At 37.6% G+C, this 13,030-nt stretch overlaps 1 protein-coding gene across 3 annotated transcripts in view; it reads left to right on the top strand.

Moving 5' to 3' along the window:
* Nucleotides 1-13,030, top strand: part of STK32A (serine/threonine kinase 32A) — a 152,884-nt gene that overhangs the window by 29,036 nt on the left and 110,818 nt on the right. The gene's annotated exons all lie outside the window — the stretch shown is intronic.

The following is a 13,030-nucleotide window of genomic DNA, read 5'->3' as shown; positions in this document are numbered from 1 at the left end:
ATCATAGTTTACCACAACTCAGTTGAGCCTACCATTTATGTATTCGTAATAATGGAAATACTGAATATTGATCTAATTAAAATTATTATGCCAGATACAACTTCATTGGAAAGATGGAGGCATAGTTGGGATAAAACCAAAGGAGCAAGAATGTGAGCTAAATCTTCATCTACCAACTTGAATATTCAATAACTAATGCCTAAAATGAAAAAGAAAGAACAATAAAATTATACTCTTTAGGGACATGGTGGAGATCATCAGTGCATAGCTAAAGAGAGGTAAAAGTGGTTGCTTCTTGGCTGGGAGAGATTAGAAGTGGGGTAAGTAGATCATAGGACTGCCATTTTCTCCTTTTTAAAAAATAACAATTCTTTTAGAACTATTTAATTCTTTAAGTGATATAAAGATATAGATAGTTGTAGATACAAAACTTGAAAAAATAAGAACATTAAAAAGACTGAAATAGAGCAAAATATGAATCATGGTTATCTTTAGATGGTTTTGGTTTTCTTCTTTCTACTTTGCTGTATTTTTTATACTGATAGCATTATATATATATATATATATATATATATATATATATATACACACACACACCTCATTGTAAACAAGAAATTGAAACTCAGAAAAGTCAGATAAATTTCCTAATTTCAAATATAAGTGTTAGAGCTAGGATTCCACTGCAAGTCTGTCTCATTTGAATCATTTTTATCTTTCATCAAAGCATTCAATCTTTGTTAAAATCTGAGAGGCAAAATTGGCATGCCTCACCATTCTCTCCCATCTCTGAAGGTCCATAGTGCCTCTTTTGTACATCATACAAAGTGTAACACTTGATTGGTTTCATTATTTGTTTACTTATTTGTCTATCTATATACTTATTCATATTCATCTAATTTCAGAAAGATGAGAGAATGGATTCCAAAGGTACATAGACTATTACAAACTAAAATAAAATAACAAAAATGAAACAAAGGACATTTGATTATTCAGGTTTTGTTTTGTCAGACTGCTAAATGAGTCACACTCAGTTTTCCTTCTCTGCTTGCGGAGGGTAAGTGTCCTGGGACTGAGTCCCAAGCTGCTTATGTTTTTCCATCAGTGCCTAGGAAAGTCCTGGGTACACAAATACTCAATGAATGTTTGTTGGTTTGACTTGCCAGCAAAGCTGTGGCTCCTAGGGAAGTGACTTCAGCTTCTTTATTTTCTTGGTGTGACTGTCTTAAAAGGGGAGTAAGTGAGCCTTTCTTTGTAACTGACTGTATTTGAGAATGCAGCATGACAGACAAAACATTCATCTCATTCATGGAGAACTGTAAAATCCAGCAGAAGAGCTCTCTTTTTAACCAGTGCTCACAATTTGTCCTTTTTCACCCTTCCTTGGCAAATCATGCAGTGTTCCTTCTTAAAAATGGGTAAAGTGCCAGCAGAACTTAGAAGAGGGACTGATTCTATCTCTATTCTGACCAGGTATATAGCAGACTGTAATTTAATGTCAGCACCTTTCTGTTGCCATAGTGAGATACATTTACTTCTGTTCAAAGATCATGCAGCCCTGACAAAGCAAATACCCTCTGACTCCCACTATTAATTATCCTTCAGTTGCTACAGAGTTTTCACCCATGTCCTCACTTAGGAGAGTTGGTGGTTGTGAAGCAGATGGAGTCCACAATCTCCAGAGCAGTTCTTAATGCTTTGAGCTCAAAGAGTGAGTAAGTCAATGTGTGAGACTTTTAAGATGTAAATCCAATGTCTGCAGAGAAATCTGAAGCTGTAATATTAGAACAACATTCAAATGAGGACTTCATTGACTAGCTCATTAAGAAGTCATTTGATAATAGCATGTTGGTGAGACTTTTCTTAGAAGGTACATATTACAAATGGTGATGTGCTAAGAAATCAACATAAAGGAAAACATACAAATTTTCCTCCAGAGCCATCTTTTTTCTGTAGAACTTTAATGATGATACCTCATTCCTTTGTACCTTAATTAAAAAGGTTGATTATGCACCCACTATGATATGTCCAAAATGGTTTTAGGTGATGTGGATATAGTGATGAACAAGACATGCCTAGTGTCTGCCTTCATGGAGTCTATATTCTTGGCACTGTTGGTCCTGTGTGAAGTCCTAACATTATTTTGCTTAATGTTTTGGCAAGAGAGGCAACGTTGGCTGGGCGTGGTGGCTCACACCTGTAATCCCAGAACTTTGGGGGCCAAGGTGGACAGATCACCTGAGGTCAGGAGTTCAAGACCAGCCTGACCAACATGGAGAAACCCTGTCTCTCCTAAAAATACAAAATTAGCCAGGCATAGTGGTGCATGTCTGTAATCCCAGCTACTCGGGAGGCTGAGGCAGGAGAATCACTTGAACCCGGGAGGCAGTGGTTGTGGTGAACTGAGATCACGCCATGCTCTTGCACGCCAGTCTGGGCAACAAGAGCAAAACTCCATTTCAAAAAAAAAAAAAAAAAAATTCTGCATTCTGGGCTGATACAAAGGCAATTCATCTGGTAGTAATAGCAATAACATAAATAGCAGTAATAATAATACATTATTGAGTTCCTATTCTCTGCCAAAAATGGTTGATAAGCACCTTTGATATGGCTTATTTTACCTACTCCTCCTTATAACCTTAGAAGGTTTATTTTATCTGGTCAAAATTGAAAGAAGAAATTGAAACTCACAGAGGGTAAATAATTAAAGTTCATAACTAGTAAGTAGTACAGACACACCCAAACCCAGAGTTTCATGCTTATAGTCACCAAGTATTCAGAAACTTTTAGGACTCATCACAATATTAAAATCATGGAACTCGGAGCCACACAAAGTCAGATTACCCTGACCCTGGGTAATTTAACTTTTCTGGGTTTATGTAACGTATCTATAAAGTAGCAATAATAATATTACCACCTCATGCTGTTTTGGTAAAAAGTAAATAAGATAATGTATATTAAGGTATTTGGATAGTGCCTATACACATATATATGCTACTTAATAGACAGTAATGGCCGGGCGCGGTGGCTCAAGCCTGTAATCCCAGCACTTTGGGAGGCCGAGACGGGCGGATCACGAGGTCAGGAGATCGAGACCATCCTGGCTAACCCGGTGAAACCCCGTCTCTACTAAAAAAATACAAAAAACTAGCCGGGCGAGGTGGCGGGCGCCTGTAGTCCCAGCTACTTAGGAGGCTGAGGCAGGAGAATGGCGGGAACCCGGGAGGCGGAGCTTGCAGTGAGCCGAGATCCGGCCACTACACTCCAGCCTGGGCGACAGAGCGAGACTCCGTCTCAAAAAAAAAAAAAAAAAAATAGACAGTAATTATTAACTCTGACCTAAGATGTGGCACAGTGCAGGTAGCAGAAGTTCTATCATTAATCATTTACAGACCCTTAGTATATTGCTTCAAACACATAAGGATGAGGCAAGGTGGAGGGGAGATCTAAGAAATGGATTGAGTCAACATTTATGTAAATACTTATCTACTGAGAGCTTCTTCACCTCAGGATTTGGGTCACTTTAAATGCATCCTCCCTGCCCTCCTCGCCTGGCTACCTTTGGAACTCCAACCCATTCTGCAAGGCACAGTTAAAATGCTGCCCATCCCTGAAGCTTTTTTATTTTCTAAAGTAGGAAGAGATTTCTCCCACCTTAGAACTCCTACAAACACCTGCACATTAGTTCTAGGCAGGCTTTAACAAAATCCTCAAGGGATCTTTGAAAATAGATTCCCAGGTCCAGCCTCCAGAGAATCTGATTCAGATAAGGCCAATGAATCTGAATTTAAAAACATATATTTGTGTGATTTTGATGGGTGGACACATTTGAGAATCACGGCGGGACCATTTATGTGGCTCTCAATACATATACACTACTTTATGTTGCAGTTATTTATTTATGTTTCGTCTCTTTTCCTGAGAAGTTACCTTCCTGATAATCCAATGCAGAGGTAAATTAAGAAAATCTGTAGGAAAGAATAGAACATCAAGTCCTTGCAACATTCTTCTGAGGTTATAATAATCTCCTCTAGGATGCTTTGCTGGATTTCCCTGGACTAGGTTCTTTTCCTGCTACTTTCTCCCATTACAGATCTCCCTACAGCAGCACCGCTTATATTACTCGGAACTTGAATCTATTTTGCTAAAAAAAATGTTAAAAATTAAATTATCAGAAGGATATTGGGGATGCCTGCAGAGTAATCAAAATAGGATCTATATGGATATAGAGCCAGGCACATTAACGCCATCAGCATTAGCCCTTTATGTTTTGATTCTACTTTATTCCAAATGTCAGCTTTATCCTGTTGGATGTGATGATCTTTTTTCTCTACGTTCAGCCAGTTCTGTTCTCATGTTCTGGAAGCTTGTGACAGAGGGGGAGTATGCATTTCCAGATCAGAGGATCCAGAGTGAAAACGATTGGAATGGCCTGAGTCACGGTTCCAATCCTAGACCAAGGCATCTGGCTAGGGATGTGAGAGATGATGAGTGACAGATACAGTGACAGCAAGTGGTTGATGGGATCTGAGTTGTGAGAGAGGGTCTGCGAATAATGAAAGACCCTGCACAAGAAGAGGAGAAGCAGACATATGGACATTGTTGTGAGTCAGATCTTGACCCAACTCCGTGCTGCTTATTCTACTTTCTTGTGCACGGTTGACTATATGCGTTTAATAGAATGCAGTAAAGAATAGTGTTGGAGGGCAGCTGTGGAGTCCACTTGAGTGGGACTCTACCACTCTGCCACTTATCTACTTCATGGCCTTGAGAAAGGTACTTAATTTCTCTGGGTTGCAGTTTGTTCACCTAAAAACATGGCAATAAAAGTAATACTGTTTCAGAATTGGTGCAAAATTAGGATAATATATGTAACCTATTTAGAGTAATGATGGGTAGTCCTTACATAAATGTTAGATATTAGCTACTATGAATTTTTCTGTTCTTCCACTAGATTGTAGGCCCCCTGAAGGCAGGCAACCTTGGGCTTCTTTCTCCCAGCACCTAGCACAATGGCTGTTACTTAGTAAGCAGTCAGTAATTGTGTGTTGTTGTCAGTGAACACAGACTGAGTTCAGTGAGTAATGTCTTGGAAAGCCTCTACTGCACCTAGGACTTTCATCTATACTGAGACAGAAAAATGAAATCCTCTCTAGACTGGATAGCAGAAGCCAGACGTGTGGGCAACGAAACTGTAACTGTTTCCATGTCAAATTGACTTTGATTTTAGAGAATCACAGCACTGTGGAGTGTCATGTTTAAGCAGCAAATTCATATAGCAAATTAACATGCCAAAAAAGGCATACAAGACTCTTACTTTTTTTCCTCCTCTCTGGGGAATTTATCTTATTTTGGTTTTATCTTGGAATTTATCTTATCTTGAACTTATTCAGACTGCATTGGTTTAATTTGCTATCAACTGGGGCTGTACAGTACACTGAAATTCAATGTGTTGTATATGTGAAATATTTACCAAATAACCGCATAACCAAGATATGGAGGACCTACTGTAAGAGGAGATTCTTGCAAAGCACCTTAAAAGCATACACTCAATAATCACATTGGCATGACTGCGTACAGGGAGATACTCAGTTGATTTAACTTTTAAGTAGTAGCAGAATGACTTTTTGGGAACTTTGGAATTTGGAAACCTTTTAATTCTATGTATTGAATATCAATTATGTAATGTAGTCTAAGGTTGTATGCTTGAAACAGATTTCAAAAACAAAAGCAGCAGCAATGACATAAAAAATGCATGTCAAAAGCAATTGGTTTTAAATATAAATACATAATTTTAACAATCTTGAAGTTTAAAAAAGCCTATGAAAAACACAAACCCAGAGAGACAAACAAGAAAAGATTAATACATTTAACTATATAAAATTTAAAACTACATTACTGAAAAAAAATTTGAGACAGGGTCTCTGTTGCCCAGGCTGGGGTGCAGTGGTGTGATCACAGCTTACTGCAGCCTTGACTTCCCAGGCTTAAGGGCTCCTGTGATCCTCCCATCTCAGCCTCCCAAGTAGTTGGGACCACAGGCATGCATCACTACACTCGGCTAATGTTTAATTTTTTGTTGTTGAAACAGAGTCTCCCTGTGTTGCTCAGGCTGGTCTCGAACTCCTGGGCTCAAGTGATTCTCCTGCCTCAGCCACTCAAAATGCTAGAATTACAGGTATGAACCACTGAGCATGGCTTTAAAAGGTTTTAAAATCAAAAGCCAAATGGACAACCTAGAAAAAATACTCCTGAGATATGTTAAACAGAGTTAATTGACTTACCATTTTTAAGTGTGCTTACATATCAAAAAATCTAATAACTCATTGAAGATATGCAAAGCATATAAAAAGGCAGTTTGCTGAAAAATACACATATAACTATATGCAGCTTCACTCAGCATTAAAGAAATAAAGTAAATCAATAATTCAATCTTTTTCACTTGTCAGATGAAGAACAGTTAATGTAGTAGTGTTGGCAAGGTGGTGGACAAAAAGTTATTCTTATATGTTTTTTGACATCAAGGAGATTTGATGCAACATCTCTGAAGAACCAGTTGGTAATATCTATAAAATTAGAAAATTAACATATTCTTTGCCCAGCATTTCCACTTTTATCAACTTTGCTTATAAACGTAGACACAGAAGCCCATCAAGAATGCTCAAGGTAGTTTTGGTAATCATAGATAATTTTTTTTTTTTCAATGGTGTCTTGCTCTGTCACCCAGGGTGGAGTGCAATGGCACAATCTCGGCTCACTGCAATGTCCGCCTCCTGGGTTCAAGGAATTCTCCTGCCTCAGCCTCATGAGTAGCTGGGATTATAGGTGCACACCACCACACCTATCTAATTTTTGTATTTTTAGTAGAGACTGGGTTTCACCATGTTAGACAGGGTGGTCTTGAACTCCTGACCTCAGGTCATCCACCCGCCTCAGCCTCCCAAAGTTCTGAGATTACAGACATGAGCCATCATACCCAACAATCGAAGATAATTAAACCATTTTTCAAAATCCATCAATAAGTCAAATATTTTATGGTATATTTACACAATAAAATACAAATTAGCTACTTAAAAATAATTAGATCTATATGCGATGGTATGAATGGACAGAGGCAATGTGTTATATAGAAAGGGTTTAACAATATATGCTCCCATAGGAATGATAGTATGTTGCTATTGCCTTTAGGAAGGAGTACATATATGCAGAGAGAATCTCTTAAAGGATACACAAAGAGTTGTTAATAATGGTTGCTTCATGGAACTGGAACTGAAAACTTGGAAGGGGAAGATAGCTTAGTTTCCATTGAATAATTGTTGTACTTAAAAAAAATTTGTAATTTTTAGTTTTCAGTGGACCTGACATTTTGCTTCTGGTTTATAATGTCTCATCTTCAAAGTCACCTGAGTTAGATTTCATTAGCTCCATTTTACAGACAGGGACATTGCAACTTGAAAGACTGAGTAACTAGTCTAAGGTTCACAGCTGGTGTCCTTGTTTCTTCATCAGTAGAAAGATTTACATTAACAGCAAGGTGTGCTGTTCTCAGTAGACTCACTTATGTTCATGATTTGGTACTTGCTCAAGCTGAAATCAATTTTTAGAAAAAATAAAATCTTTTACAAAGATTTTTACCTCAAAAATAGAAAAAACAAAGGGTTTCCTGCCTTACCTTCTACAAGGGTCTTCTCTGAAATTCCAAGCATCAGGGTGTTAGACTCTAAAAAAGGTTTCCTTTTTTATTTCCTTTAACATTGCTTGAGACTGAGAAGATGGTAAGTGAAATAAAACAAAGGAAATAAAAAGTATCATCACTGGGTTTCAGAATCAGCATGGTTTATGCTAAGGGAAAGACTTGGAAACCTTGATTCAACATATAATTCTAAAAGGAGACAGGAAGAAATCCCATCTTGTTTCCTCTGATTCTACCTTTGGGATGGGTAGGTATGTTACACAATAAGAATAACATTAAAATGACTGCTATAAAAATAGTGGTTAAGAGCCTGGGTCCAGAATGAGAAAGGTAGATATTGAATTTACCTGAGTACAACTAGGCAGACTCAAGTGAGTTGATTTTACCCACTCCTCCACTCAAATATGGGGTATGGCTTTGCAAAAACATTCAACCAGTTATCTGCATAATTGGTCTTAACTTTCCACGTGACTATAATACATATAAACTTGCTAATGAGAAAAGTGTGATTTTAGTGTTTAAACTATTTGTTCCCAAATAATAGTTCCTAGATGCAGTTTATGAGCCTTATTGGGTACCCACACAAAGAAGACAGAATTGTCTGTTGGACTTTTTGGAAAACTTTCTTGGTTTTCAAAAAGGTACGTTTCTAAAGGATTTTTATGTGTAGTTTTGACTAAAAAAGGCTTTGCCTTACTTTTTGTTTTTAAAATCTAACCTCAACATTAATATGTCACTATACTAGTTATAACCATAACAAATTATTTCACCTCTATGAGCCTGAGTACCTTTAACTGTATACACTATACGGATGTGAAGATAGAAAGTGACACAAAAATGAAACATGTACTGACCACCCTCATAAACAGATCCCTTATGCATATAGAATGTCTGTGCCTGGTTGATTAGTGAAGGAACGTGTACCCACCCAAAAGAAAAACTCTGAAATAAGTACTTTTAGATATTTATTTTTTTAATATTCCAAGTAATTATCACAACATTAAGGTGCATTCAACTTTGTCTGTTAACGTGATATACCTCCAGGCAACTTTTAGTGTACTGTACAGATACAATGGCTGCGAAGGCTGGGATGAAAAGACCTGTGCAAAGCAGGACTCTGAGGCACATAAGGAAGGCCTCAAAGTTACATTTCCTTGACTTCATGTCTAAAACACCAAAAGCAATGGCAACAAAAGCCAAAATTGACAAATGGGATCTAATTAAACTAAAGTGTTTCTGCACAGCAAAAGAAACTACCAGCAGAGTGAACAGGCAACCTACAGAATGGGAGAAAATTTTTGCAATCTACTCATCTGACAAAGGGCTAATATCCAGAACCTACAAAGAACTCAAACAAATTTACAAGAAAAAAACAGCTCCACCAAAAAGTGGGCAAAGGATATGAACAGACACTTCTCAAAAGAAGACATTTATGCAGCCAACAGACACATGAAAAAATGCTCATCATCACTAGCCATCAGAGAAATGCAAATCAAAACCACAATGAGATACCATCTCACACCAGTTAGAATGGCGATCATTAAAAAGTCAGGAAACAACAGGTGCTGGAGAGGATGTGGAGAAATAGGAACACTTTTACATTGTTGGTGGGATTGTAAACTAGTTCAACCTTTGTGGAAGTCAGTGTGGCAATTCCTCAAAGATCTAGAACTAGAAATACCATTTGACCCAGCCATCCCATTACTGGGTATATACCCAAAAGATTATAAATCATGCTGCTATAAAGACACATGCACATGTATGTTTATTGTGGCAGTATTCACAATGGCAAAGACTTGGAACCAACACAAATGTCCATCAGTGACAGACTGGATTAAGAAAATGTGGCACATATACATCATGGAATACTATGTAGCCGTAAAAAAAGGATGAGTTCGTGTCCTTTGTAGGGACATGGATGCAGTTGGAAACCATCATTCTCAGCAAACTATCGCAAGAACAGAAAACCAAACACCGCATGTTCTCACTCACAGGCGAGAACTGAACAGTGAGATCACTTGGACATAGGAAGGGGAACATCACACACCAGGGCCTGTTGTGGGGTGGGGGGAGTGGGGAGGGATAGCATTAGGAGATATACCTAATGTAAATGACAAGTTAATGGGTGCAGCACACCAACATGGCACATGTATACATATGTAACAAACCTGCACATTGTGCACATGTACCCTAGAACTTAAAGTATAATAAAAAAGAAAAAAAAAAGTTACATCTCCTTTGCCTGTTTTCTTGCAGGCCACATACCCTAGCCCAGCCCTGTCAGTATGAGTGAGAACCAGGTTCTGCCTTTGCCCACACTAAACCACTACTTTCAAGGCCCCACAAAGACCCAGTGTCTCCAGACAGCCTTTCTGTCTTCTTAACATTCAGAGCTCCGTGAACCAGAATGAAAGTTTTGGAACATGATACAAGGACAACACCCAAGAAGTAAACACCACTAAGGTTAACCTTGCTTTAGAGGTTAGAGAAAACACTGCAAGGACACCACACCATAGACTACGAAAACCCCAAATGTGTTGAAATGATGCTGATTCCATTTACCTCCATATTGCCTGATAATACCCAGGTGCTACCATGGCAGCTTAGGGTGGTGTTTGCTGGGAGCTATGATACTCTTTCAGAAGTAATAGCACTGCTAGTAAAAGTAGTTAGTTCCAGGCAATGTTCTATGCACATGACCCATTTCATCTTCTTATAAACCTTGTGAAGTATATATTATTTTCACCCTCATTTTATAGATGCAGAAAGGGAAGCATAGATGTAAATTTCCAAGATTACACGGCTATTTATTGTTGGAGCTGAGATTTGAATTCAGGTTGTCTGTTTTCAGGGACTGTGCTCTTAATCTCAGCGGTCATCAAACTTTTCTGTAAAGAGCCAGGTAGTAAATATTGTGGGTTTATATACATTCTCTATTGCATATCCACTGGTTTTCAAACGTAATCCTATACAAATTCAAAAACCATTCTTAGCTCATAGACTACACAAAAACAGATTGCAAGTCCAATTTGGCATTTACTGTTCATATTGACCAAGGGTTTAAGAACACAGTGAGTACACTATTCCACATTCCCCTTAGGCAAATCCTATATGTTTATAGTACTATTAGATTTCTGTTGACAAAATAATCCACAATTCTGACTTCATCTCTCTCTCTCTCTCTGATTTGGTCCGAATTTACGAAGTTTAGTTGCATTTTCAAGTTAGTCTTCCTGCTAACTAGTGATTCTGTTGTTGAACATTTAAGAAGGGACTGTCAGGATTGAATAAGAGAGTGTCTACCATTCACTTTTTTTTTTTTTTTTTTTTTTGAGAAAGGATCTCTCTCTCTTGCCCAGGCTGGTGTGCAGTGGTGCAAAGCCCCTTAGATTCAAGTTCCTCCTGCCTCAATTTCTGAGTAGCTGGGACTACAGATGTGCACCACCATGCCTAGCAAATTTTTTATTTTTTGTAGAGACAGGACCTCACTATGTTGCCCAAGCTAGTCTCAAACTTCTGGACTCAAACAATGCTCCTGCCTTGGCCTCCCAAAGTGCTGTGATTACAGGTGTGAGTTACCGCATCTAGCTCTTACAGTTACTTTTAATCTATCATTGGCTTTCTCATTAGGTTGTATTTTTATACAAGGAAGTGACTTTAGACAGTATGGCACTAGACTAGAGGCTGTGTTTTTCTTTGATAAAGGCATAAATGAGATAAATTGCTCTAAGACTTTAGGCTTGTCCCTTTTCTAAGAAGTGACATTTGGGAGGTCACATTTAGTCAAAGCAGTTTTACTAGTATAAATTTACCAGGATCCTGACATGTAATCCTGTATCATTTGCAGTAAGGTTAAAATGGTTTATGAAAGAAGGTGGTTCATGAAATGGATTAATATCAAGCTGGAACTTCATGCTTTCTAGGTACCTGCTATAATCTTGGAGATTCAAAATGCCATCATGGCATTCTAGGCTAGACTGGTAGTGGAGAAATCACTGTGAGTTATTAGATTTGCTCAAGATAAAACCTTGAACTTGCAAATAAATCCTCAGCTTTATAAAAACACTCTTGTGGTAAATAACACACAACTCAGATTCACATAATGGATGTAAGAAAATCATCACTTTGGTTATTTCAGTATGAAACTCAAGAGAAAACCTACAGAAGTGTTTTTAAAATTATTCTGACCACAACCCAATGTAAAACATATGCCAAAAAATATATCATGACATAATAAATGAAGCCGGGATTGTATATATATGTCTACTTCCAAGTATATGAAATGGAAGCAACAGTTTCAGAAGCAGTACTATGCTTACTACATTTGAGGCATTTCTGGTATTTTCTATTCTATTTAATTAAATTTTTAGTACCTCTTCTTATTGCTACATTTATTTCATAACTCATTAATGGGTTTTGACTCACAGTTCAAAAACACTGCTTTAGAGAATCCAAATGTTCACACTATCCATATTTATAAGAACTAATTGTTTTGGGGTTCTTATGTATTCTTATAGCTTAGTTTGATCTATTTGCTAAGACCTGGCTATGTGAGAACTGCAAAGAGTTATGCCTTCAACTACCTAAGCCAAGAATTTTCTGAGGTGGCAGGGGAACCAGGGTGAGCAAAAGGACATATCATCTCCACCCTCATTGAGCTTATGCTATAGTGGATGAAATAAACTCAGAATTCAAGGCGTTTGAGAAGAAAAGTCATTCCCTTGAGTAACTATGTTAAGTACATAAACAGGTTTAGTAGTGCTTTCTTAGTACAAGTTGTCTTCTTTTGATCTAGAAGAGTAAGTCCAATTTTTTTCTCATGAGAAAATGGAGCCTCGAAGAGTCTGTCATTTATCTCTGGTCTCTTCATTATTTTGAGTCCAAGTACGGGATTATTTGTAATATACATGCTGCCTCACATGATCGAGTGGGTTTTATGATAGAAAGGGAGTTTGGAGTTGAGAAGAGGAAGTGATGATTAAGTCACATTAAAATGTTTGACTCTCAGATATCTTGGAAAGACTTTGAGAGGCACTGTAGCCAAACTTTTTCCTTCAGAAGGAGCTTATCTAGTTATTCTGGGTAATAGAGACAAACTAGGTCTTTTAAAGAGACAAATTATACCATTTAGTGTTTCACAATATTTTCTGAAAAAACTCTTAAAATCCCTTATTTGGAATTAAATTCATCTAAATCCTTATTTCACAAACCAGGAAACAGAGTCAAACATTTTCTCAGTGATCAAGGCAAGAAACCAAAGATTGTCACCTGCACAGGAGAATCTATGATTTGTTCTTCTCATCATTATACATTTCACAGGCAGTGACTCAAAAAACCATG

Source organism: Chlorocebus sabaeus, chromosome 23, assembly GCF_047675955.1.
Source record: "Chlorocebus sabaeus isolate Y175 chromosome 23, mChlSab1.0.hap1, whole genome shotgun sequence".
Lineage (NCBI taxonomy): Eukaryota > Metazoa > Chordata > Mammalia > Primates > Cercopithecidae > Chlorocebus > Chlorocebus sabaeus.
Note: the sequence above shows the minus strand (reverse complement) of the source record. Positions and strands in the feature narration are given on the sequence as shown.